At 49.1% G+C, this 26,030-nt stretch overlaps 1 long non-coding RNA gene across 2 annotated transcripts in view; it reads right to left on the reverse strand.

Moving 5' to 3' along the window:
- The window catches only part of LOC120889706 (uncharacterized), a 107,133-nt gene that overhangs the window by 38,146 nt on the left and 42,957 nt on the right, over positions 1-26,030 (reverse strand). Inside the window, exon 2 of one of the 2 annotated variants that reach the window (XR_013437234.1) lies at positions 15,835-15,892. The exons of the other annotated variant lie outside the window; for it this stretch is intronic. This is a non-coding gene — a long non-coding RNA (uncharacterized LOC120889706). The remainder of the gene's footprint in view (positions 1-15,834; positions 15,893-26,030) is intronic. 2 annotated transcript variants of the gene reach the window in all.

Genomic DNA, 26,030 nt, shown 5'->3' on the forward strand with positions numbered 1-26,030 from the left:
GGAAGCCTGGCAACCTCAAACCCAAAACTCAAACATTTCCCACAACCCAACACCCCAGCTCCTAGCTGAGGAACCTGAGGCAGACAGAGAGCACATGGCTGGCTGAAGACAGCATCCCAACATGCACACTGCGGTGAGGATGGGGTAAATCATTTGTAGCGTCAGATTGGATATGCTAAAGACAGAGGGAGAGGGACAAGCTCCCTCCCAGACCCGAGCATGAGATGATAATTTCCCTGAATGAAAGACTGGATCACTACAGGTCAGGAAGAGAGGCTCAAGATGTTATAGAATCCTTGAATTTTAAATTGCAAAGGATGTTGGGGAGGTCCACTATCTCTTCAAACAGGTCTTGGTTCCCTGATCTAAGCTCTTTGATTTCTCCTTGTGGTTTCTTTGATGAGCAGCATGGAGTCACACACAAAATAGAGCCTCACTGAACAAGAGAGGCAGGCCAGGCACTGAGTACAGATGAGTAAGGAAGATCAGGTAGATAGCTATCTGTTGGTGCTTGGCCCTGTGTTGGAGATACAAAAGGGAGTGGTGAGGACTGTGGCAATTTGGGGAACATACACTCCACGACACAGGGGGATTGCTGCAGCCTTGGCTGCCAAGTGGACGGGCAGATCCACTGCAACGAATGCTTACCACTTTTGAAACAAGGCCAGACATGTGGATCTCTATTAGAAATTCTAGAACTTTAAATGTTGGCATTTAAATTTGAAGATTGTGGCTTGACGGTAGAGCGCTTGCTTAGTGCGGGCGGGACCCGGGTTCGATCCTCAGCACCACATAAAAAGTAAAGGCATTGTGTTGTGTCTATCTATGCCTAAAAAATAAATATAAAAAAATAACTTAAATAAATAAATAAATAAAGTCCCAGGGCTGGGGTTGTGGCTCAGTGGTAGAGCACTCATCTAGTGCATGTGAGGCCCTGGGTTGGATCTCCAGCATCACATAAAAATAAATAAATAAAGATATTGTGTTCAACTACAACTAAAAAATAAATAAATAAATAAATAAAATTAAAGTCCCATGTTGCCCAAGCAAAATATGTCTCATGGCAAGATACTTTTGTTTTTGCAATTTTATCAAGATATAACTTGAAATGTGCAAGAATTATACAATCAGATGAATTCAGACATATTTGAACACCCATAATACCATCATCACCATCAGTAATACGTGTATCCAACACCTCCAAAAATTGCCTGTGTCTCTTTTTGTTGCTGGTGTGGGGGTGGTAACGAGACTCAACAACACATCTACTCTCTTAACTTTTGAGGTGCCCAGTACCATATTGCTAACTCTAGCCACTTTGCTGTACCACAGAGCTCCAGTACTCATTCCTTCAGTGTAATTGAGACTCTCCTACACCCACTGAATAACAACTCCTCTCCCCCTCCCTCACCTCTAACACCTTGCTCCAAACTCTAGTGCTGTTGGTGCAGCCAATGCATTCTCTGCTTCTAAGAGTTTGATTATTCTAGATATTTCATGTAAGAGAGGTCATGCAGTATTGTCCTTCCATGACTGGCTCATTTCATTTATCGTAAAGTCCTCCAGGTTCTTTCATGTTGTTGCCAATGGCAGTATTTCCTACTTTTTCAAGGCTGAATAATAGTCCACTGTATGCACATGCCATTCTTCACCCATTCATCTAACAGCAAGTTTGCATCCATCGCCCACTGGTTTGATACTTGTAATTAAGTGAATATATTAACCCTATTCGAACCCTTCCTTGTGAGATGGACCAACCAAAAAAAGTAAGCCATGTTCCTGAGATCATAAGCAATTAGGTCTAAGCAATTAGCTTAGACTCTAAGTTTCCAGATTTCCCATTGGCTCAGGGATTGGGTTGGTGAGGAAAATGGTGTAAATGTGGGTTCTGCAGGTTTGGGGATACAGCATGACATGGTTTAATGTCCCAAATCCACACATTTCATCCATCCCAGACCTTGGCCCCGTATTCAGGGTCGATGGCCCCCTGGAATGAAAGATGCCCCTAGAAGAGTCTCAGGTGGCACCTTCTGGCCTCCCTCCTCCAAAGCCTCAGAAGAGCCCCACACCCTCCCCAGTGCCCCATCCTCAGTCCACTTAGAATGCAGCACCATGGCACAAACCAGCTGTCACTTAGGCACTTACAGGCAGAACCGTGGAAAAACCAAACCACTGTTATTATACTTAATAACCAGTTTCCACATCATCAACTCATTGGAGTCTGACAGGCGCTGTTAGGGTGTCAGCTCCTTCGGCCTAACAAGTCAGCACTAGCAGGGGGGTAGGGGAGCACTGGGCGGGGCAGAGCCCCAGTCTCCCAGGACTTATTCCTTCACCTCCCTGCCCCAAGCCAGAGAGCACGAGGACACACACCCAAGGGCAGCTGAGGCTCAGACACCACCCCTCCCCCTGTTCCCAGGAGCTTAACAGCTGCACTGACAGCGCCCAGAGTTTGTGGCAGGGTCAGAGAAGGGGGCTCAGGACCCTGACTGCATCTGAGCAGGAGAAAACAGATTAGGGTCCAAGAGGCTTGACGGACGGGAGTCTAGGACTGGGACAGCCGGGTGGATCCTAGCTCTAACATCTGACCTAGAGTGAATTACTCCATCTTCCTGAGCCCCAGCACAGCCATTCACAAGAGCTGGCACCTCAAAGGTTTGTCACCGGGGCTAAATGGAGTGTGTGCATAGTACCGAGCATGGTGTCCATGCCCAGGGAATGGTAGGTTAAGTTATTAATGAGGGGAACAGTGCAGGGGCTGAGGTTCTGAGAGAGGAGACAGGGCAAGCGTGAGAGACTATTAGGAAATAAGACCAATGGGAAATGCTTCTGCATTGGCTAATACACAAGGGCAGTGGAGGTCTTTAAGAGATGTCATTAACACAGATAACAATAGCAAAACCTAACATTACTTTCCTTTTAGAGATGAAAAACTCAGAGAGGTTAAGTTAGTTGCCCAAATAAGTGGTGGAACAGGTAATGAGAATGGAGCCTGTCTGAGATCTTAGCCACCCTTGCCTCTTCTCCCTCGGTCCTCTCCTTTCAGCTGCAAGAGAAGATCGACTGAGGCGAGCAAGGGGGCCAGGTTAGGGCTATCCACGGTCTTGAGGTCCCCCTCCCAGATTCTAGTGCACTGAAACAGCAAATGGCCCTGGAGGTTTAGGGAGCCATTCAGGGTTGGAGGTCACCGGAATGCAGAGATCTGCCTGTCGCTGTCGAAGGAGTCACACCTTCGCGAGGACCCAGCCAAAGCGGTGTTGGCCACCTCTGCGAGTCTTAGAGGACAAAGGGCAAGCCCCGCTCGGGACCCTGGCAACAACCTGAAGGTGCCCCTCCTGCCGCCCTCTGCTGCGCGGGTCTGAGGCGGTGCAGTGCTGCCATCTTTTGGCCGCACGCTGCACTGCTTCCCCACCCTCCAGGTGGGGCGAGCCCAGTCCCTGCCACAGCCCCCAAGAGGCACGCTACCTGCCGGCTGCCTGCAAGGTCCACACCTGGAGAGGGTCCTCCGCGCGACCCTGGCAGGGCGACGCTTCTCTGGATGTGGCCCAAGACGCCAGACCAGTCCTCGCAGCCACAGAGCGGCCCTCTGCCCTTGGAGAGGGACAGTGTACATGACTCCAAAGGTCCTGGGGTGCCTGATGCTGCCCGGGTCCCCAGTCCCAGGATTGGGGGTGCGTTGGAATGGCAGAGCAGACGCGGAAGTAGAGGAATAGCAGGAAGCGCACCCCCCGGGGACCTCGGGACAGGGATGGCTGCCCGCTTAGGCCTGAGCCAATGCCCCTGGAAGTCGGCTGATGGACGATGGGTGTGGTTTTGCTAGGTTGCCGGTTTTGTGGTGATTAGTCTATTATTTTTTTTCTCTTTCCTTTTCTTATATTCTTAATTGGAATTTCGTGTTTTTTCAACAATTCCCATCTCAGGAGATAATTTATGTTCATAAATTTGTCTGAAAGTAAATTTGCTTTTAAGTAGAAACAAGGAGTTCTAGAGCAAAAAGGGACCCTTTCTCTCAGAGATGAGACAAATCAGTTCAGAGACAGGTAACTTGTCCAAGGTCACACCACTAGTGACTGCCAAGATGGACTAGAACTTCCCTCTCAGTTAGGATGTTTCTCCTTTGAGAGGACCTGGGCCTTCCCTGACCCTCCAGCTGGAGTAGGGTTTATGAGTCATCACCACACCTGATTTCCTGTTTATGGTTTGTCCCTCCTGCCATAGGAAGAGAGGGGCTTCAGGAAGCTCACCCATCCAGTTCACTAAGGTACTTCCAATGCCTGTTATGGTGCATGGCATGTTGCACACACTACATCGCGACACATGCTGAATGAACAAATGGAGTTAATTGGGGAAGACTTCCAGGAGGAGGGCGGTATACATCCATTTTTGAAAAGGTAGTAGTAATGGATCAACAGGGAAAATGGCAAGCATCCCAGGAGTTGGGAAAGGGCTAGGGTAAGCACAGAGGAAATGTGTGTTCCCATGAGTTTGTAGGAGAAAGGGGAGGGCAGGATGGGATTGTCCTCCTATACATCAGGGTTTCTTTTTTTTTAGTTGAAGTTGGACTCAATACCTTTATTTTATTTATTTACTTTTATGTGGTGCTGAGGATCGAACCCAGTGCCTCACTCGTGCCAAGCAAGTGCTCTACCACTGAGCCACAGCCCCAGCCCCTACATCTGGGTTTCTGAGCAAGGGTCCAATCCCTGGCCCTGCTTCCTTGGCTCATCCTGGGAATCTGAGATAGAAATCAGAAAGAGTCCCTCTCCGGGACCAGGGAGGACCTCACTAAGAACTACTGCCTCATTCAGCCTCCCTGGGTCTACTGGGTCTGGCTGAGCCTGCTTAAACCTGACCACAGTATGTGTGGTCTGACTGGGCAGGCTGGGTCTGAGCAGGTGTGGGTGGGCAAACCTGGCTGAGCTGGGAGCTTCCTTGCTCCTGTCTTTAGGAGACCCTAGTTCCTGTTATGACAGCCTAATCCCACAGAGCATTATCTAGAGATATATGGGGGCGGGGTAAAAACATTAAAGCCAAAGGGAAATATGAGGAGGTCCAAATTTACACAAGGTTTTGTTTCTAGAGCCCTTTAGAATATAACCAACACTTTAGGAACATCAAGATGCATTAAGGAGTCGGTGCTATAGCTCAGTGGTGGAGCAATTGCCCAGCATGTGTGAGGCCCTGGATTCTAGCCCCCGTACTGTAGAGGGAAAAAAAATGCATTAGCGTAATGATCATGTTCAAGGATGGAAGCCATTTACTATGTTTAGGTACAGATATGAATGTCTGAGAGACAAATGAAAATTTTCAGCAGGAGGGGATGGAAAAAAAAAAACTTCTGAAGGGAAAAAATTCTTCTCTTAATTTTTCTGGGAAAGTTCCTCAAAAGGTTCTTGGAAAAAGCTTTATTTCCCCTAAAATGTTACATAATGTCCATCTGTGAAGGAGACCAGAAGGAGGTCCTGCACGCCTCCCTCCAACACCAGTTAGAAAGGAGAAGCACATGGCTGAGCTGGGAGCACCTGCTGTATGCTAAGCCCTGGGTGAGGCCCAGCCCATACATTGTTGCTGTGACAAAAAGAAGCAACCTGTAGATCACAAGCAGCTCCAGAAGAAAGCTTCAGTCACCCCCAGCATTCACCCGGACAGTGGGAGGCAGGGACTCTCAGCCCTGGCCACAGCTCATACCAGGCTGGCCTGGTCTGTATTTGGAAACCAGAATGCACGATCCTAGCAAGGGGTCCTTCCTACCTTCTCCCCTCCCCAAGCACTTCTCCACCAGCCCTGAACAAACTCAGCCCTGCTTTGGGCTTCAGGCTTTATTCCTGCAAAAGCCTTTTAGCACCAAACCCCAAAGAGTCAGAATGCTCAGGAGTGGGGTGGTGGCGGGGAGCTGCAGGGAACTGGGGCCAGGGATAATTGTTGATTATTTCTGAGTGAGAAACAAGAATTCAGAAAGGGAGACAGCAAAGAGGAAAAGATAAAGAACAGCTCAGAGAAAACAGAGAGAGAGAGACAGAAAATGAGAGAGAGGCAGAAAAAGAAAGATAGAGAAACAAAGAGGAATGCAGGAAGAACTGAGAGAGACAAAGACAAAGAGAAACCAGGAGAGAAGGTGAGAAAGGGAGGGAAGGAAGAAGAAGGAGACAAAGACAGATCAACAGGTAAAGGATGGGGAGAAGGCGGGAGGCTGGATCCCTCAGGCGGCCCCCAGCCCAACCCCCTTAGTCCTCCCTGCAGCAACAGCTGAGCCTGGGAGGCAGGAAGAGGAGGCAGAGACTGCAAAGTCGCTGGGTAACCTTGGAGACAGAGCCAGGGAGATGGGCGCAGCAGGGAGGGGGTGCCGCATGCAGGGACCCAGCCAGCAACAGGTCCACACTACCCTGGGAAGGGTGAGGGGTGGGGGACAGAGAGCAAGGAGAGTGGCTTGGATGAGCTGGGGGAAGGAAATGGGACAAAAGATTCCAGGAACAAACCTAAAGAGGCCTGAGGAATCAGAATAAAGAGAGAGGTTTTACTGAGAATCAATTTAGGCAAGAAAGAGCAGGGAGTTTGGGAGCTGTGATATCAGGAAGGGGGGGTGAAGCAGGCGGGCAGGCAGCGGCAGAGGCCAGGAGGAGTCAGCCCAGATGGCGTGCTGGAGTGAGGAGGGGCCGGGTCGGCACTGGGCAGAGGGGCGCAGGTGGAAAATGGTCAAAGCAGACTGGCCAGGGGACCTCTGACCTTTTGCCTGAGACCTGCTGGAGGCATCCCTGCAGCGACCGCCCCAGCTGGGATACAGAGCCTCTGAATCACAGCTGGCTTCCTGGCTGGGGGAAGCTTTCATTCACTGGTGTCCCAAATCCTTGCTGTGCTCCTGCTGCGTGCCAGGTGCTATGAGGGCACTCTGGGGAACAGGGGACCATTAGACAAGCACGTACCTTCAAGACACTCACGGGCTGATAGAGAAAATGGAGTGTATACACAAATAAAGACAAAATGACAATGACACAGAAGGACCCTCGGGATCACTCATGGCCAGCTAGGATCCTATCAGAGGAAGGCTCAGTAGGTGGACCAAAGTAGGAGCCTAGCAGCAGTCAGAAGAGGGGAGTCTGGTTCAAATCCTGGGTCTCCCACTGACTCGCTGTATGACTTTGGACAAGGCACCTGACTTTTCTGAACCTTTCTTTCCTCATTTTTGCAGAATAGTCAAGGAGTTACAGATAATATTTGTATAAGGCCTGGCACATAGTAGGTGTCCAATAAATTGTAGCTATCATGGTTATAAAGAATAAGGAAAGAACACTGAGCTAGAGTAAAAGGAAGTGATTAGAAATGAACTGGAAAGTTAGGTTGAAGCTTGCAGCATGGAGACCTGGAAAGCCAGGAACAAAACTGGGTCCATAGGAGGATGGAGCTGCAGACCTACCTGGTCCTTAGGAGGAGCTGTGAGCTACTACCAGAGTGGCCTTCCCCAAAAAGCATTTGGCAGAGGCTGGCTAGGCATCTGGTAAAGAGCTGAGTGGCTTATCTTTACCAGAAAAGTAGAATAGTTGAGAGTATGGTTGTCTTAAAACATTTCCATAATTTTTTAAGCACCCCTCCCTTAAAAAAATAAAGCTTCAAAGTTATAAGTTAATAGGAAGAACAAGTTCTGGTGTCCTATTGCATAGTGGGTGATTCTAATTAACAATAATGCATGTTTCCAAATAGCTAGAATTTTTCAAATGCTCTCACCACATAAAAAAATGATAAATTTTTGAGATGATGTACATGCTGCTTACCTGATCTGATCATTACACAACATGTGCTATGTACCAAAATATCACATTGTACCACTAATATGCACAACAATTCTGTATCAATTAAAAACTTAATAATTATAAAAATAATTTTTAAATTGTTTTTAGTTATAGATGGACACAATACTTTTTTAAAATTTATTTTTATGTGGCGCTGAGGAGAGAACCCGGGGCCTCATCCATGCTAGGCAAGCGCTCTACCATTGAGCTACAACCCAGGCCCAAAATATAATTTTTTAAAAGGAAGCTCAGCCAGGTGTGTGGTAAACACCTGGAATCCCAGTAGCTCAGGAGGCTGAGGTAGGAATATTGTGAGTTCAAACAGCCTCAGCAACTTAGTGAGGCCCTAGCAATTTAGGGATACCCTGTCTCTAAATAAAATATAAAAAGTGCTAGGGATGTGGCTCAGTGGTTGAGTGCCTATGTATTAAATCTCCAGTACCAAAAAAAGAAAGAAAAAAAAAAAGGAAGCACTTAATTCCCCTCCACTTGAGTATGACCAGATTTAGTGACTGTCTTTTAATAAAAAGAATGTGGCAGAAGTGACAGGGTGATTTCTGATCCTAGGCCATGAAAGATATTGCAGTCTTCTCCTTATTTCCTGTCTTGGATAACCACTCTGGGAGAAACCAGGTTGAGAAGACTTGAAGTCTAAGGAGAAGTCCATGTGGTGAGTAACTGAGGCCTCCTGCCAACAGCCAGGACTGACTTGCTAACCACAGAAGATCAGCTTGGAAGTGGGACTGCAGCCACAATCCAACCTTCACATGAGACTGCAGCCCCAGCCAATACCCTGAGTGCAATACCCTGAGAGACCTCAAGCCAAAACCACTCAGCTGAGTCACTCCAGAGATCCTGACCCACAGAAACTATGTGAAGTGATGATATGTTGTTTTAAGCTGCTAAATGCTGGGACTTCCCTCGTGCTCTCATCTTGGAAGAACAGCTGGCCTCCTCCAGTGTCCCCTAAGGCAGAGGTGGTGCCAGGGCAGCCTCATTAGGTGAAGTTGATGAATGCATCAGGACTGTGGGTAATTTAGAATGAGACCTGATTGTAGGATGGTTGAGGTTTTCTGTCTCCTTTTACTGTGCAAGAGAGGAATTCTCTGTCAATAGGAAGCCCCAGGAAAGGTCTAGGGTAAGGTCTGTCATAGGCCTTAGAGTGAAGGATGCTTTCAAATCATCTATCCACCTACCCATCCATCCACTCATCCAGATATTTAGTGTTGTTTTAAGCTGCTAAGTTGATACACAGCATGGATGGCTGAGACAGGGGCTTGTGATTGAATCTAGAGCCACAACCCCCACCAGGGCATCAAACATACAGCAGCGGCTCCTGGGACTTAGGCGTGAAACAGTTGGGTTCAGTGAGTGCTCAGAGCAGGGGGTGAGGAGATGATGCTGAGGCACCAGGGAGGCACCTCCAAGTCCTGCCACAGACTGAGTGAGTGGGCCTGGCTCGTGGGGCTCAGGCAAGGGCAGGAGAGATCAAGAAAGGCAATAGCACCAGCGGATCCTCCTTTTTCCTGATTCTCTCCACATTGATAAATCTAGATGGTTTGCCTAGACCAGCAAGCAGGCCAGGAAGGAGAGAAGACAAGGTGGAATGTACCTCACCTGGCCTCCAGCCCCCGTGACCCCTTCTTACCTGGAGAACCTTGCACAGTGACCTTCACTCTCTTTGCCTCAGTTTCTCACTGTGGAATGGTCATATAAATCCTGCCTGGTAGGGTGTGTTTTCACGGTGTGGCAAAGAGCCTCATGATGTGAAAAACAGATGAGAGCTGGCATCGAACCCAGCCAAAGCCCCTTACTCCACACTTGTTGGTGCCATCCAGCCCGGGGAGCCAGGAACATGGGCCTAGCTCCCAATTTTCTTTGTCTTCTAACTCCCATGTGGCCCACATCCTTTAGGGTTAGAATTAATATGGATAGAAGTTTAAAATGGACAGTTTAAAGAAAGAAAGGACTCTGGCCACTTCTGCCCCGGGAAAATCTTTCAACTTGTTTACGGAGCCAATCTTGGCCTTACCTCCCATTCCCATCACAACTCTGGATTCCTCCTGACGCACCTTTGCTCTGCTAACCTCTCCAGGCCTCAGTCTCCTCCTCAACTGTGAAGGAGGGCTGATAACAGTCCTGGCTGCGGGCAGAGATTGTGAGGGCTAAATGAGACCACGGGGAGCAGGCCTCACGGGCCCTCCTCAAATGTGCAGGGTGATTGTGAAAGTGTAGACACTTTTGCAAAGGCCTGCAATACTAAATACGCTCTTGCAGCACTGGGTTTAAATTCAGGGATCCCAATACCTTTTATTTATTTATTTATTTATTTATTCATTTATTTATGTGGTGCTGAGGATCAAATCCAGTGTCTCACACATGCTAAGTGAGCACTCCACCACTGATCCACAACCCCATCCCCCCAATATTTTTACAGAAAGAAATCCAATCTCTTATCTGAGGACTTCTCAGGAATTATTTGTTGGGAACTACAAGAAATTCTAATAGAAGCAAAAATCAGTCCTCTTCCTTGTACACCTTCTGCCTTGCTCCCTCCAGCATGCTTAATCCTTATACCCACTAATGCACCTGTCACACTAGTGCCCTGTGCATGTGGGGACAGGGAAAAACACATTGTATGGATGGATGAATGGATGGATAGATGGACGGGTGGATGAATGGATACATGAACGGCTGGCTGACTGGATGGACGGATGGATGGGTAGGTGGATAGAAGATTTGAAAGTGTCCTTCATTCTAGGGCCCATGACAGACCTTACCCTTTCTTGGGGCTTCCTACGGACAGAGAATTCCTCTCCTGAACAATAAGAGAAGAGAGGAACCTCGACCATCCTACAATCAGGTCTCACTCTCAATTACCCACAGTCCTGATGCATTTCTCAACTTCACCTAATGAGGCTGCCCTGGCACCACCTCTGCCCCAGGGGATACCCAAGATGAGAGCATGAGGAAAGCCCTAGCCAGGTCTAGACGCTTGTGTTCTTCATGGGTCAGAGGGCCCAGCAACTCAAGGGAAGACACAATCGGTGAAGGAGGAACTTTGCACCATGTTTCCAATCCTCCTGAAGTCTTGGGATTCTCTGAGGTGAGGGTAGGAAACAAAGGAAAGGGGCAGAGACTTCTCACTGGAGTCCCCAGCACCACCACCACCACCCCGCCCACCAATTCAGAGATGCCCAGAGAGGAAGTGGCCATCTAGTGACTGGGAGATTATCCTGTTGTGATGGAAAGAGCCCTGGACCTAAGTCAAAAGCTTTGGACTGAATCTGATACCCATCAGCCACATATGTGACCTTGGACAAGTCATGTGTCCTCTTTTTTCAGTGGGGATGGGGTACCAGAGATTGAACCGGGGGGCACCCAACCACTGAGCCACATCCCCAGCCCTATTTTGTATTTTACTTGGAGACAGGGTCTCACTGAGTTGTTAGCACCTCGCTTTTGCCATGGCTGGCTTTGATCTTGCAATCCTACTGCCTCAGCCTCCCGAGCCGCTGAGATTATAGGCATGTGCCACCACACCCAGCTCATAGGTCCTCTTTGAGCCTCATTTTAATGAGGAGTTTAGATTGGATGATCTCACGAGATCCCTCCCATCTCTCAAGACTCAATGAGTCCAGAAGGTAAGCTTCAAGGTCATTCAGGAGCTGATGATCTAGACACTGGGATGGAGTCAAGAGAATTTCAGCTGGCCACATGGAGAGGTGAAGGCCTGGATGACTCATGGAAGCCTTCTGGGTCACCCCCTCAAGACTATGACTAGTGCCGGGAAAGACACGATGAGCTGGTGTTGGCAAAGAGGCTGAGGAATGACAGGACTCGCTGAGTCACGCACCCTGTCCTGCTGGCCCCAAAGCTGCAGGAAATGGAGAGCTGGCATCACTGCCTAGTGCCCAACAAGGGGCTCATGGGTACATCCTCCCCACGCCAAGTCCTCAAAGGCTCCAGTTAGAGGAAGGACTGCCCCTGCCACCACCTTGAACTCAGCCCATCCTCCCTGCTGCGAATGCCACCTGGCCAGCCCAGACAGCCCTGGCAAGGACATGGAGCCAGGCCAGGTTCCGTGCGTGGACAGTGACTCATGATACTTCAGCTCTGCCAGGCCAGACTTCAGTAATCAGGAAACTGTTCTATGTGGACCTCAGCCTCCACAGCTCCAAAGCAGAGCCAGAGAAGAGGGAAGGAGGACCTGAGTGGCCAGCCCTCCCCTCCTGCCAAACTCAGAGAAGGAAGAGGGCTGGCATTATGCAGGTACTTTTCAGGAAGTGTCCGGGAGACTGTCTCTGTTAGAACACTTGCCTCCTTCTGGGCTCCCACCCAGCCTGTGCCCCCTAGCCCAAGAGCATCTCTCACCCCTGGCTCCAGCCACAGCCCCAAACCAGGTGCATCCTCCAGGTGAAAGCCTTGAGCCCAGCGAGGGGAGATCATTTTCTCAAGCAGGAGCAATGGAGAGAAGGGACTCTTCACAGCCAAGCTGTTCTGTGGCTCCGACATAGAGGGTCAGCCATACAGACTCCATGACCTGACAAGTGACCTCTCCTTGGGTTTTGCTGATCCACACAGGAGGGTCCTAGGCACACAGAAGATGGAAGCCTGAGGCATGCCTTGCTTGGAGACTGGCTCCACCTGTCCTCATCATGTCCCCACCACTAATGTGCCACCTGATCTTTTTAAAGAGACCTGGCCCCTCTGTATCTAAGTTTCTCAGATCTAAAGCAGGGGTCATTTTGGCTCAGGGCTTCTTGGAAGGCCCACACAAGAGAACGCTCTGCATCACTAATGATGCCAGAACTGCAAGGAACCTAGAGGGTATCCACCTCAACCCCTGGATTTGCAATTGTGGAAGAAGATTAGATAAGTTAGGTGACTTCTCCAAGGTCACGCAATATTCAAATACCACTGTGCAAATATAAGGTATTAGTAACGGAAACAATGTTTATATAACTTCTATGGCATCCATGATAACCTGATGAAAGTTACAGACCCTCTCTCTCTGAAAAATACTGACAAGCATTAATATGAAGACAGCTTATGTGATCCAGGCAGGTGGCTCCTTGAAGCCTATTCATAGATCAGCTGGTGGTCAAAGATTTCAGCTCTGCCACTGTGTGACCTTGGACAACATACTTACCCTCTCTGTACCTCATTTCTTCAACAACCAAAGGAGACTGCTATAGTACATACGGCATGAGTTGTTTTGAGAATTCAGTGAGATATATAAAATACTCAGAATAATGCCTGGCACGTAATAAATGCTGAATGAAACCTAGGAGTCCCAGATGCCAAAGGGACCATCCTCCTGGGAATCCTTTCAAATGCTCGGGTGTACCTACTCCTCTCTCCCAACTCCCAGACTTTTCTAGGTTGGAGAAATAAACCCTTAGAGGTGAGACCTCATCCATCCCCACCTCCACCACCACCAGGCAAATGCCCCTTACTCCAGCCTTGACCACTACCCCCCACTGTCCACCTGGGCAGCCATGGCCTGCAGTTCCCGGAAGCCACCTCCCCCCTCCCCTTCTCTGCCCTCCCCACTGCCCAGGAATCAATGCAATCCCCTAAAAGCTCATAACTCGGAGGTAATTATAAGAAGCATCAATTACCCAGCAATGTGGATTTCATGAATTCAATTAATTTGCATGGCGATCGATACGGGCGGGTTCGCCGGGGTCCCTGGGGGAAGTTAGGACATTGTTCTGCACGCTATTGATTTTACAATGTAAAACAAAACCTCTCTCCTCGAATTCATAGATGCCCATTCAGCCATATTAACTTTCAGATCATTTATTTTTGTATGTCTTTCAACTCTGTTTGTTGCTATCACACGAATGCAGAGTATTACATTGTAGGGAATAATTGAATCAATACAGTCATGCTAGGCCAGGCCTCCCCAGCTGAAGGAAAAAGAAGCTGGCCAGCAAGCTGCTCTTCTACTTCTGTCCTCTGCCTCCCCAGCCAGCTTCCCACCCCCAGCCCAGCCTGCCCCCACTCAGCCAGGACACTCCCCCACTTCCCCTCACCAAACGTCTGTACTGTCATTCCAGATAGAAGGAAAGTGCAGCTGGAGAATGTGGTTAGACAACAGAGAAAACTTTTGTGGTGGTGCATAGAAGTCTTAAGGAGGGTTGGAGGAAATAGAGGACTGACTCTTTCTTTCTGAAGGTCCCTAAGAACTAGAAAGATTCAAGCCCAACAAGAAATTAAGTCAGGGGTGCTGGTTTACTGACCTCCCAAGATTCTGGACAGGGTGGTGGGTGGGGAATGCTTCTTTTCCTTTCCCCAGAAGCAATAAAATTGAGGAGAGGGCATTTCCTAAAAGTTATTCCAGCCATACTCTAAGAGAAGGCCAAGTTTAATAGGAGGAATGGTCATTAGAAAAATAAGAGTCAACCAGCTTTAGCTGCACATGCTCCTGGGCTCAGGTGCCCCCATTCCTGGGCTGGTTCTGAATCCTGATCCCTGCTCACCTAGCCCACCAGCCTCCTCTAGACCCCCCTTAAGGCCAGGCTATACTCTGGATAGCCTCCAGAGAATCCTGAACACCCCAAACACATGCACACGCGTACGCGCACGCACACACACACACACACACACACACACACACCACGCAGTCTAGACACAAGGCTGGGGGCCACCACCCAGCCACACCCCCATGAGAGCAGGGGCTACCCCATCTCCCACTACAAAGCCCCAACTCAGCACAGCACCTCAGCTCCCCGTGTCTGGAGAAGGGGAGAAGCCTGTTTTTAATTTGCCTCTGCCCCCCGCCCCCGTCAGGATATTAGACAGCTAAACAGCCCGTCGCCTGTTTCCTTCAGATAACCAGTTCCTGACGAGCCCCCTAATTGTCCCCGGAATCTCAGCGCCAGTGTATAGAGTAGGTCATTTAACCAACAGTACACACAACTAAATAAAAATCCATTTTCCAAGAGAAAATTCTATTCTTATCAGAGTTTTGCAAGAGGGTTGCAAGCGGCCCATGTTAATTGAAGCTTTGATGTTTGTAGGAGGAGGCCTCTAATCAACGCCACAGAGGAGGCTGATTCACTGCAGTGTGCCCCTCGGCCAAGGAGCGGACTCTGGGGAGCCAGTGACGGGGACAGAGGATACAGAGGGCCACAGCCGGGACAGAGGGTTCACATCAGCCTCCAGATATCTCAGGGTCCCAGCCAGGCACAAAGATGTCAGAGAGGCAGGTGGCTGGTTCAGGAGGCCAAGAGGCTAGAGGTGAGCACAGGCCCAATGTCAGACAGGCCTGGGGCCAGATCCACCTGGAGATCTGCTCTCCGTGTCTTGGGCAGCCACTTGACACTGTGAGCCTCAGTTTCTCTTCTGGATGACCATAACCCTCTTTACCTATCCTGAAAACCCATTGGATGGATGAGGATCAAATAAAAATAAAATCAAAGACATGAAGTTTCACTTTTGAAAATGTCCTGTGAGCCAGGCTGCCTGCTGATCTGTACAGTATACTGTATCCTGTACACTTAACACCTCTGATGACCACTTTGTAATACTCCCCATCTCATTTATTCTTCAAGGTGAGGAATCTTAACCCATTTTGCATGTAAGAAAACTAAGGCTCAGAACAGCTAAGTGTCTTGCTCAGAAATATCACAATAGAAAGTGCCAGAGCTGGCCAGGCACAGAGGCACACTCCTGTAATCTCAGCATTTTGGGAAGCTGAGGCAGGAGGATCATGAGTTCAAAGCCAGCCTCAGCAACTTAGCAAGATTAAGCAACTAAGCAACTCGGAGAAACCCTGTCTCTAAATATTTTAAAAGTGGGGGTGGGGGATGCTGGGATATGGTTCAGTGTTTAATGGCCCCTGGGTTCAATCCTTGGTACCAAAAAAAAAAAAAAGAAAAGAAAGTGGCAGAGCTGGAATTCAACTCTGCTCTCTCAAACTCCAGAATCCAAACAGCTTTCTCTTATCTGAGCTGCTTCTCCTAAAATGAAGTGGAAGGGGCCATCCAGCCCTTCCCATCTCCCCAGCCTGATCCTAGCGATGATTAGCATCTAGACTCACGCATATGCATCTCGTCCTTTGCTTCTCACAGCAACCTTCAAAGTAAGCAGGTGGGTACCTGGAAAAGAGGAGGCAGACCACACAGAAATAGGTGTGGGTTAATGAGATGCTGTTCATTAAGTGTCAACTCCACCTGGACCACAGCAAGCTCTCAATGATGGGCAGCTCCAGCACAGTGATGAGGTTGGTGGTGATGATGTTCAGACACAGCACACAGAGCTGCTCAAAGGGTGACAGTATTGGTTCGATCCTCATCATCCCCATGTTCTCGAGGCAGAACCTGGAGCTCAGATGGGTTTAGTGCATTCTCAGGCCACTGCCAGCTAGTGGCAGCCCAGGACGTCTTGCACCCAGGGCTTTAGCTGCAAAGCCACGATCAGTCCATTGCTTTATAAAGGCCACTAAAGACTAGGGCTGGGGTGAAAGGAAGGGAGGGGATATCCAAATGTGGGACCATTGACAGCTCAGCTCTGCCACTCAGAGCCAGATCCTTGGTCCCAGGAAACCAGCCAGGACTTCAGGACTATGGACAAAAAGGAGGACAGTGTCACCCTTGGGGGCTGGAGGAGGACAGGAGGCCACTAGAAACTATGACCATGCTCAGGCTCAGCTGGAGGGGCTGAACTCCTGGGAGAAGAGTGGGTGGAAGGAAGAAAGAGCAGTTTCTTCAGAAGAAAGAAAAGAAGAAAGTCAGCAACTTTGGCCACATGAGGCTACAAATAGTTTACATTCATCATAATCAACACATCTACCTATGACCTGGGGGCTCAGAGGTGCAAAAATATGTGCACAGAGATTTCCATCCCCATGGCAGCCATGGGTAAAGCTTTAAGAGCTTTAGCAGATGTCCACCTGAGCTCTTGGAGAAGAGGAGACAGCTTTTCAGTCGCCATTCCCAGGATGCTTAGAGGAGTTTGGGCAGGGAATTAAGAGGTGAGAGATTTACCAGGAATTTCCACACTATAACCACATTTGATAGCTTTAATGGCTGAGACCAACCAACAAGGCTCAGAGAGCTCTAGGGACTTATTGAAGATCACATGACTTGCAGGAAACTGAACTGGGACCCAGCCTTAGGTCTTCGTATTTAGGGCAACGTGCTTTTTCTAATACACCCAGGCAGTTAGGTACGGGGTGCAAAGTGGGTGTAGTGGGCAGTTGAAAATCAGGAACTAAAAGCAGGTATCTGAAAACGGACACTGAGCGGAGCCTGCATGGCCAGGGCCCAAGCTCTCTACCAGGCAGTATTTGTGCCCAGCTCTGTCTGCAGAGTGTCAGAGACTGGCCCTAACAGGTAGTGAGGCATGGAAAAAGGAAGGAATCCCAGCAGGTGGCCTCACCAAGCTGAGCAGTTCCTACAAGGGGCTGCCTCAAGACTCTGCCCTTCCCAAGCCAGTGGGGCCTCAGAAAAGATGATGGTGACATCCCAGGGACCAGTTACTAAGTCAAGGCTCGGGTCCAGGAGCAGCAAGCTCTCTACTCTCTCACCCAACTCAGCTGACCCCATTTGCCTGGACAGCAAAGGGGCTTCCTGTTAGGAGCCGGTGTGCCATGACCTGGTGAGCATTTAAAAAAATCCTTATAAAAGCAGAAGGCTCACAACTTGAGGTTCCTGGTCATGAGATCAACTCCCAAGGGAGCCTGGGTGACTCAGGCCTCTGAGCTGGTCCCAATCCTGTCCCTCTGTTCTCCACTCTGAAGCCAGCCAGATGGCAAGGTAAGCTGACCAGGTTGCTCGCTGGGTACAACCCTTTAGTGCTTCCTCACAGCCCTGGGGATAAAAGCCAAAGGCTGTGCTGACAGATAGGACCCTTCTTCATCACCCCCTGCAGGCCTTTCCAGGTGCCACTGACTTTTCCTCACATTCCTAGATAGTTTCTGATGGGCCCAGCCGTGTCCTGTAACTGCCCTTCTCTTATCCCATAACATCCCACACCACGGTGTCCACACCACATGTGACGGGTCATATTAATGCCTAGAATTCTAAAGAGATGCAGTGTATTATCCCACTAAAGAGGTAGAGTATTTCCTTGCCCTTTGACCTCACATGAAGACATGTGACTTGCTTTAGCAGGAGTGACATGCCTAAAGTCTTGAAAAGTGTATGATTTGGGTTTGCCCTCTTCTGCTTTTTCTACCACCATTTGAAGATCACACCTAGGTTAAGCTGGTAGCTCTAGGAAGAGAATAAGAGAATAAAGGAGCAGAGTTGCCTAATCAGGCTCAACCTGAATCACATGACTCCAAGCATTGAGCAAGTTCAGCCATGATTACAGAGCCACTAGCAAGCCCAGTCAAAATCAGTTGATCCTCTGCTAACTCACATTAGTATGAACTAGACAAATGATGCCTTATGTGCCATTGAGATACTGAAAATATTTGTTACACAGCATACTATAGTGGCAGCTAACTGATATATCAGTTTGAACTGAATAATTCCTATCTATTCATCAGATCTCAGCTGAGGTAGATGTCCTAGTCCCTTGAAAGACCTATTGCATAGCTCAGGGCCAGGTGCTCCTCCTCCGGCTCCCATAGCACCTCAGCATTTACCCTTCCTGAGACATTTGGCTTACACTGGATCATACTTGCTATTTCTCTTTCCTGTCTCCCTCACTGGATTTGGTGCTTCTTTAGGTCAAACAACTGCATGACATTGACAATGGCGGGTTTAGAGGGATTCAATGATCATTTGTTGGGAGAATAAACATGGAACTGGCCTTTTCCAAGGGGTGGAAGCAAAGAGGACGTCTCACATTTCCAATTCAGCTTACTACCTTCACGGAAAGTGCCCAAAGTGGGAGAAGACTCATGGGAGTTCTCTGCTTCCAGTGGACACTTACAAACGCGCATGCGCAAACTCGCACCCCACCATTGCCCAGGGTGCGCTCTCCTGTCCGCCTGCTTGCTTGGTGACGAAGCGGTTTTTGCACCACTTTGCTCCATCTTTCTGCAATATCCTCCAGCAAATCAAGCATCCCCTTCTTGGGATGTTTTCAATCTGTTTTATGTTGATTTTAATTAAAGAATTCGAAACTGAACAAACAGTTCCTAGCAGGTGGCCATACAAGTGTGAAATAAGCAAACTGTTTTATCTGCCACAAACTCTGCTAGTAAATTTCTTCAAATTAATCCCAGCCACCGAGAGTCTGCTGATTCCAAGGAGAAAGCTAAGCAATCCCAGCCTCCAAATATTTGCTTTTATTACAGCTCCTGAAGCCAACAACTGGTGGTGTCCGCCTTTGCTCCGCCCTCATCTATCTTATCTCCCAGACCCATCTCTAGTAGCCCACTGGTCCAACCCTTCTGCCAGATCGAGGCTCAACTGGCCTGGCTACTGGGTTCCATGGCCAGAACTCCAATAGGGTGGGCAGATGCCAGGAAGAACTCTTGGCCCCTCTCTGAGCACCGTCGCTCCACACGCCAGGCACCAGGCGTCTGCTGCCACTACTCACCCTGCTACCAGAGTCTGGCTGATCCCACGGGTGCCTGCATACTCCCAGGCTGAACCGACTTGGGGACCAGGACAAGGCTTACTTCCCTTCCCCGGGTACGACTCAGGAATGAAAGGAGCCCTAGAGAAATGCTACCACATAGGCCATGCCAAGGCTATGAGGCAAAGGACCACTCCCATCACCACGTGGAAGTATACCTTAGCCTGACCTTCTGGGAGACCCAGTTTGTCACTGCATATTAAAGGTTTTAGAATTTGTCTTATTTTTGGATCCCAAATTCCACATGTAGGACTTTATCTGAAAATAAATAGATAGATAGATAGATAGATAGATAGACAGATGAATCGTCAGTTTGTGCCATGGTAATGTTTACCTTAGCAACGTTTACCTAACAGCAAGAATTGGGAGTGATTTGTTGGTCAACAATAAGGAATTGGTAAAATAAATTGTGGCTCAGACATGTGAAATATTGTAAAATAATATTTAATACATGGCACATAATCTTATGATTTCAGAGGGGAAAAACGGCTATAATTTAATATATAGAGAATAAATTTATTGTTCCCTTAGTACTTTCTGTGTCTAATATAGAATATATTATATTACTTATATAGTATTATATATTCTTTATATAATATATAATATACACTATAGTAAATACTATATTATTATAATAAATAATATAGTATATTGTTCTATATGTAGTATTCTAGATATAGCATATGTAATATATTCTATGTATAGTACAGATATTGCATATGTGTTATTCTAGATGTGTAATATGGGTGTGCACATGAGAGGAAAGGACTGCAGAGAGAGAAACTAAAATGTTCGCAGTGCTTTTCTCTGTAGGTATTGGGAATATAGGTGATATCTTCCTTTTCTTTCGTTGTTTTTTTAAATCATCATTTTGCTAGTTTTCTAATATTGAGAAACCTGGCTGGGGAAGTTGTGACCTGGCCATGACACAGATACAAACTAGCTTTATGCTGGCTCCCAGCCTAACTCTAAAGCCAGCTCTGGTGTCATTAATATCACACTGTGCCAATTTCCTAATTTACACACAATGTAGACAGGAAAACAGGAGGCCAATAAGGCTGCACCCAGCTTCCGTGATAATTCTACAGTGTGTCCTGTACCGCATCTGGGAGAGAGAGATGGGCAGGAGGTAGAAGGTACAAATTCAGCAGAACTGAGAGTCACCTGTTGTCCCTATTCACACCAGCATCAGAGCAATCAAGACCAACAATGAACAGGTATTCACTATGTGAAATGATGCAAAGGGATAGCACCGACAAGCAAACATTTCTGGCCACTGTAATTGCAGGACCATCCCTAGAGGACAGTGGTATTTCTAGTCAGCCCCAGGAACAGAGTCACCTATGCTCAAGTACAAAGTACAGGTTCAGTCAGCCAGCATCCCCTCTACAAAGGCACCGCTTCTCTTGGAACACTTCCTACTGGTCCCCTCCACCCTCCAGGACCAGCCCGGCCTCAGGTGCCCCATCTGCATGGCAGCTTGCAGCAAAGAGAAGAAAATCTCTGCCTCTGTTAAAGGGACCCTAGCGGCTTTGGGGATAAACACCTAAATATCATTGAATATAACGAGTTTTTCTCTTGCTCACAGCACAGTCCAATGGGGAGTCGGCTCCACACAGTCACTCACAAATTCAGTCTCCTTCCATCTTGTGGCTCCACCATCCTTTACCACCTGAGTGAGCAAAGTGAGCAAAGATTACACAAGAGATATTCCCAAGGGATGGACACCTCTGCTCACACACACACATTGGCCAGGACTCAGTCCTCTGACCACATCGAACTGCAAGAGAATCTGGGAAATGTAGTCCATCATGTGCAAGTAGCAGAGGAAGCCCTGGGCTCTGGTGAGAAAGAGCAGGTACTACCCTCACTTCCCTCCTCATTACTGGGTGACCCTCTTGGAAGCATCTCAGCAGCACAGCCTCTCACCAATGATGCATGCAATTTCTCATGAAGTGGCTCTTTCTCACAGTCATATTTACTTTCCCTAGGTCCCAGACACAGTCCTGGTGGGGAGGAGAGGTCAGGGATATAGCATAATACTGGGAACACAGATGCTCCTCAAAAGTACCTGTCCAGAAGAAGTGAATAAGATTCCACCTCAGCCACTCGCAGCCCAAACACTTAAAAATTCTAAATTGCCAGAAACCGTGTCTTTCTTTCCATGTTTTTGAACTTAGCCTTTCTGAGGTATTTGACACCAGTGTGCCTTCTAGACAAGCACTCTCCCACTGTGACACTTCCCCAGCCCCGTATGCCTTCTAAAACACTCTCTCCCCTCAGCTGCATGACCCTGTGCTCCCCTAGTTTCTCTTTGCCCCTCTGACTTGCCGCTCTGCCTCCTGTGAGGGTCCCTTTCCTTACTCTTTAGCCATCATGTGTCTCCCCACTCCTTCCCTTCTTGTCATCTTGACCCACTGCCTCCTGGGCACTCACCTGTACCCCATCTCAGGTACTACCTTTCTCCTCCGCCACAGACCTCTCCACCAAATAAAAAGGGTCTGGCATTTCTAATGCCTCCTGGTCACATGCACGTACTTCTATGTACTTCATGTCCACCCCAGGGCTCGCCCTCATCTTCCTGAAATCTGCCATTGTCCCTCTCTTGGTTAACCTGTTTTGTCCCATTATTCTCAGATGTAGAACACCTAATAAAAACTTAAGTTGGGCAACAAATACACCCCTTTGGTAACTTTGAAATAATATTTGAATATTTATTATGTTCACTGCATTGAAAACTTGGGACTTAGTGGGTTAATGGGACCCCCATCCACCCTGTCACCCAGGGACTATCCTTGGGGGTGGGGGGAGGGTCCTCCCAGAGTCCAGCTCTGTCTAGAAAAGTGGCAACAAGCCCTGGCACATGGAACTCCTTGGTGCTTCTGGACACTGTCTTCTTCAGTGCCTCCACCTCCATTCTGCCCTCACCATCTCTCACCCAGACCCCCAGAAGACATGTCCCCAGTCTCCTTCCTTCCATTCTTCCCTTTTCAGCCACTCTTTCCCAATGAAGTCAAAGTGCTCCTTCTAGAAACACAAGCTTCCCCGTGTCACACATTCCAGACATATAAGGCCTGAGGACCTCAGGGAAAGGCCTGAGGACTCCTTAGTCCCACAGGAAGTGCATACCACCCTCTGCATGGCCCGCTTCCACTCTAACAGGCCTCATCCTCTCCCGCACTCTTCTAACCGCATTCCCCACCTCTCCCTGCCATGCCCAGGACCCCTCGCCTGCATGCACACCTCTGGGTCTAAGTTTGCACCATTCTCTCCTGCCCCTCCTGGAAGAATCCTCCACATCTTCCCTGAGCAAATGACTCCCCACGACCAGCACCCAAATAAAACAAGGTCAAGTGCTCCCACCTCTATGGCCCCCCAATCATTTTTCCTCTCCCCACATCTTATGATACTCATTCATTTCTGACAGTGGGCTTCTTAAGATCCTAGCACAGGGGCTGTCATTGTAAAGGCACATGAGTTTCCAGAACAGGGCCTTTCCCCTCTCCTCCTCAGGCCAGGGCACTGTTGAGAGGCGCCATAATGAGAGGCGCTGGCCAGTCCAGGTTTCCACCCTGTTGCTCTTCCCCAGTGTGGTCTGGTGGCGCCCGGCCACAGCCTTCTCTGCATCTCTGCCGAAGCTGCCTTGCCCGTAACCTTGAAGACACAATGCCAGCAAGGACCCTCTCTGCTGCAGAGCCCTGCATGCTGATGAGTTTGTGCAGGGGATGGGAGAGGCAGGTGGCCTATGTCCATGGCTCCTCCTCCTGTGAGGAAATGATGAGAAGAAATCCTCCCCTTCCTCTCCTGCTCTGTGCCCTCTCAGAACTGCTAATCGGGATCTTGTAATGATCATCCCAGCAGCAACTTTCACGAATGTCTCTCCCAGGTACCGTGACAGGCTGGAAGCGAAGCCAGACCCACTACCTGTGGTGGGATTGCCCAGCTGCCATCCCAAGCAGGAGATGGGGTGCCACCTTCCTAACCTGGTGGCAAGGAGGGTGAGCTGCACATGTGTGTCACAGCACCATCCCCACACACCCACACACACTGATCCCCCACACAGACACATTCCCTCACCCACAGGGAGAAGCAGCATGTACAGAGGATATGCCCTCTGGCCCCTCACCTGGGGCAAAGGCCACTGTCCACATCCTCTTTCCTGCTTATGCCCATACTGGACCAAGAGAAGTTCAGGCTGACCCTGGAGCATTCCCAAAACAGAGTTAGATCCAGACAGCACAGCTCCAGGGAAGGCCAGCAAGACCCAAGGGGAAAAGACATGGAGCAGGGAAGAGACAGGAGGAGGCCAGCCTGGGTGCTCTGGAGCCATGTGCCTGGGAAGTGAAGAGGCCGAAAGGGAAGAAAAGATGAGGGAGGCTGCTCTGAAAACTACAACAGAACCAGGACAGCCCTGTGCCCAGAGCACACTCCTTCTCAAGGCCAGGCTGATAGGTGATACTTACCTTTGAGTCCAGGTAACCCAGCCCAAGTTCTCAGTATTTACTCTTTTCACTGGGGCACCCCACAGTCAATTCTACACAAGCAGTCAGAATGGTCTTTCAAAGTCTGATCATATCCCTCCCTGCTCAATGGCTTCCTATCATGCTCAGGACAAAGTAGGAAATGCTTACTGTCATCCACAAATCCTTAAGCCGTGTGGACTGTGCTCAGGCCTTAGCACTGCTGATGCCACAATACATGCAGATGTGCATTCGTGTTTGTTTAGAATACAAGAGCCTTGAGGCGAGGACTTTGCAGCTGTCACCACCACGTCATCACTAACTCAAGTAGCACCTGCTGCATCCTGAGGAGGATACGCCTATGATGTCTGAACACCTACTACAAGGCAAGTCCTGGCAGGCATGGGACAATGCACATCCACTCACTCTCCAGGCTGGTCTCTCATGTTAGCGTGGGGACGGTGGGGACGCTCAACCAGAGATTACCGGAGGGCCAGGAAAGGGGTTCATGACATCCTTGAGCCCCCAGAAATCAAATACAAAATAAATTTGTGTACATGTAGACAGTTTTCTGGTGAGAGAATTCATGGTTGCCAGAAGACCCCAAAAGTGGAAGAGTTTAAGGAGCAAGAAGGAGGAAAGAGGGGATAGTCCAGTCACTCCATGTGGCCTCTGCCCCCAGCAGGAGGCCAGCTGGAAGTTCATAGGTGGGTAAACTTAACCAGACTCCAGTGAGGCAGACGTGCTAAGTCCCTGAGTTAGAGCATTTATGGGAACAGGCCTTGGGTCCTGCGGCAGGCCATCAGGAACAGCTTCCCTTGAGAGTAGTCAGAACAGGCCCCTGAGGCTGGCAGGGTGGGGGGCCAGGAGTGGACAATAGACCTACCCTGCAGAGGCCTATCATTCCTGAGAACAGGAAATAGTAGAAGGAGTGGGTGTGTGGAGAGAGGAAGGGGCTCATGGAGAGGTCATAGAAAATGGACAGGTGGCCTGTTGGGTAGCCTGACTTGGGCAAATATGTCCTGAGGCTGGCTGTCAAGCAACATGGTGAGGAGCAGTGGCTTTGGGCCCCCCACACTTGGTATTAAGTATTGAAAGCCATGAGATTGGATGAAATAGTCCAGGAAGAGAAAGAAGGCCAAGGACTGAGCTTCAGAGTCTGAGGACATGAGGCAGGAGATGAGAAGGAAGGTCCAGAGGTACACAGGAGGATCACCGAGCCTTAAATCCCTCCTGGCAGCTCAGACAATAATCACAGACTTTTGGAAGCTGAAAAGACGAGGGACAAGACAAGTGATAGCCGACAGCGGACCCAGGAGTGCTGAATCCCCAGCTAGCAATGCAAAGCCAGGCATTAACCTGTAACACTGCAAAAACCCACAAGGCCTCAGGAAACCACAGCATCGGTACCGAGGTGTTGAGAGCCACAGCCAAAGGGGCCCCAGCAAACTTCCAGCTGCCAGCAAGCTTCAGACTGCCAGCTGATGACTGGCTCACAGCGGCCCCAGCAACATCTAGCTGATTGGCTCCTCCACGGAGCTGCTCATTGGGCTGTTTCCCTGCCCTTTCAGACCACGGAGCTGCTCATTGGGGGACTTCTTTGGCTCCGTCCTCGTGACCCAGCCAATCGGCCTCAAGAGCAGGAGGATTGTGGGAGGTGGTGAGGTTTGTGTGGGTGAGAGGCTTGTGGAAGCCGGTGGTGGCAGTTGGGCTCTGAGGGGTTTTTTCCTGAGGAGCTATTTTGTTTGGCGTTTGTAGTTCTAAAAATAAAGTTAGTTTCTTTTGACAAGTGGCTCCTGAATTGTGCCCAGCCAGACTGCGGCACTGAGGAACAAGGGAAGGGTAGGATGAGGACTAAAAGAAGGATTGGACAGAGGCTTTGGAGAAGCACCTTGCTGAGAGGCTTTGGAGAAGCACCTTGCTGAGAGGCTACGGGCACGTTCACTTAAAACTCTCTAAGACTCAATTTCTTCAGCCACAAGTCTGAAAAAAGGGGGCAAATGTCCCTCTCACAGGGTTCTTAGGAAAAGGAGTGAAATCGAATGGAAAGAAACACCCATGTGCATGGCCACTACTTCCAGTCCTTCCATTCTGGGGATGTAGCTCAGTGGTGCAGCACTCATTTAGCATGCTCCCATGGTGTCTCCCAGTAGACATCACTTGTCAAGGTCACCAGTGCCCTCCATGTTGCCAGGCCCATTAGTTACTTCCTAATCCTCACCTTTCTTGTCAGCGATCACCC

The sequence above is a fragment of the Ictidomys tridecemlineatus genome, chromosome 4 (genome assembly GCF_052094955.1).
Source record: "Ictidomys tridecemlineatus isolate mIctTri1 chromosome 4, mIctTri1.hap1, whole genome shotgun sequence".
NCBI classification, from domain to species: domain Eukaryota; kingdom Metazoa; phylum Chordata; class Mammalia; order Rodentia; family Sciuridae; genus Ictidomys; species Ictidomys tridecemlineatus.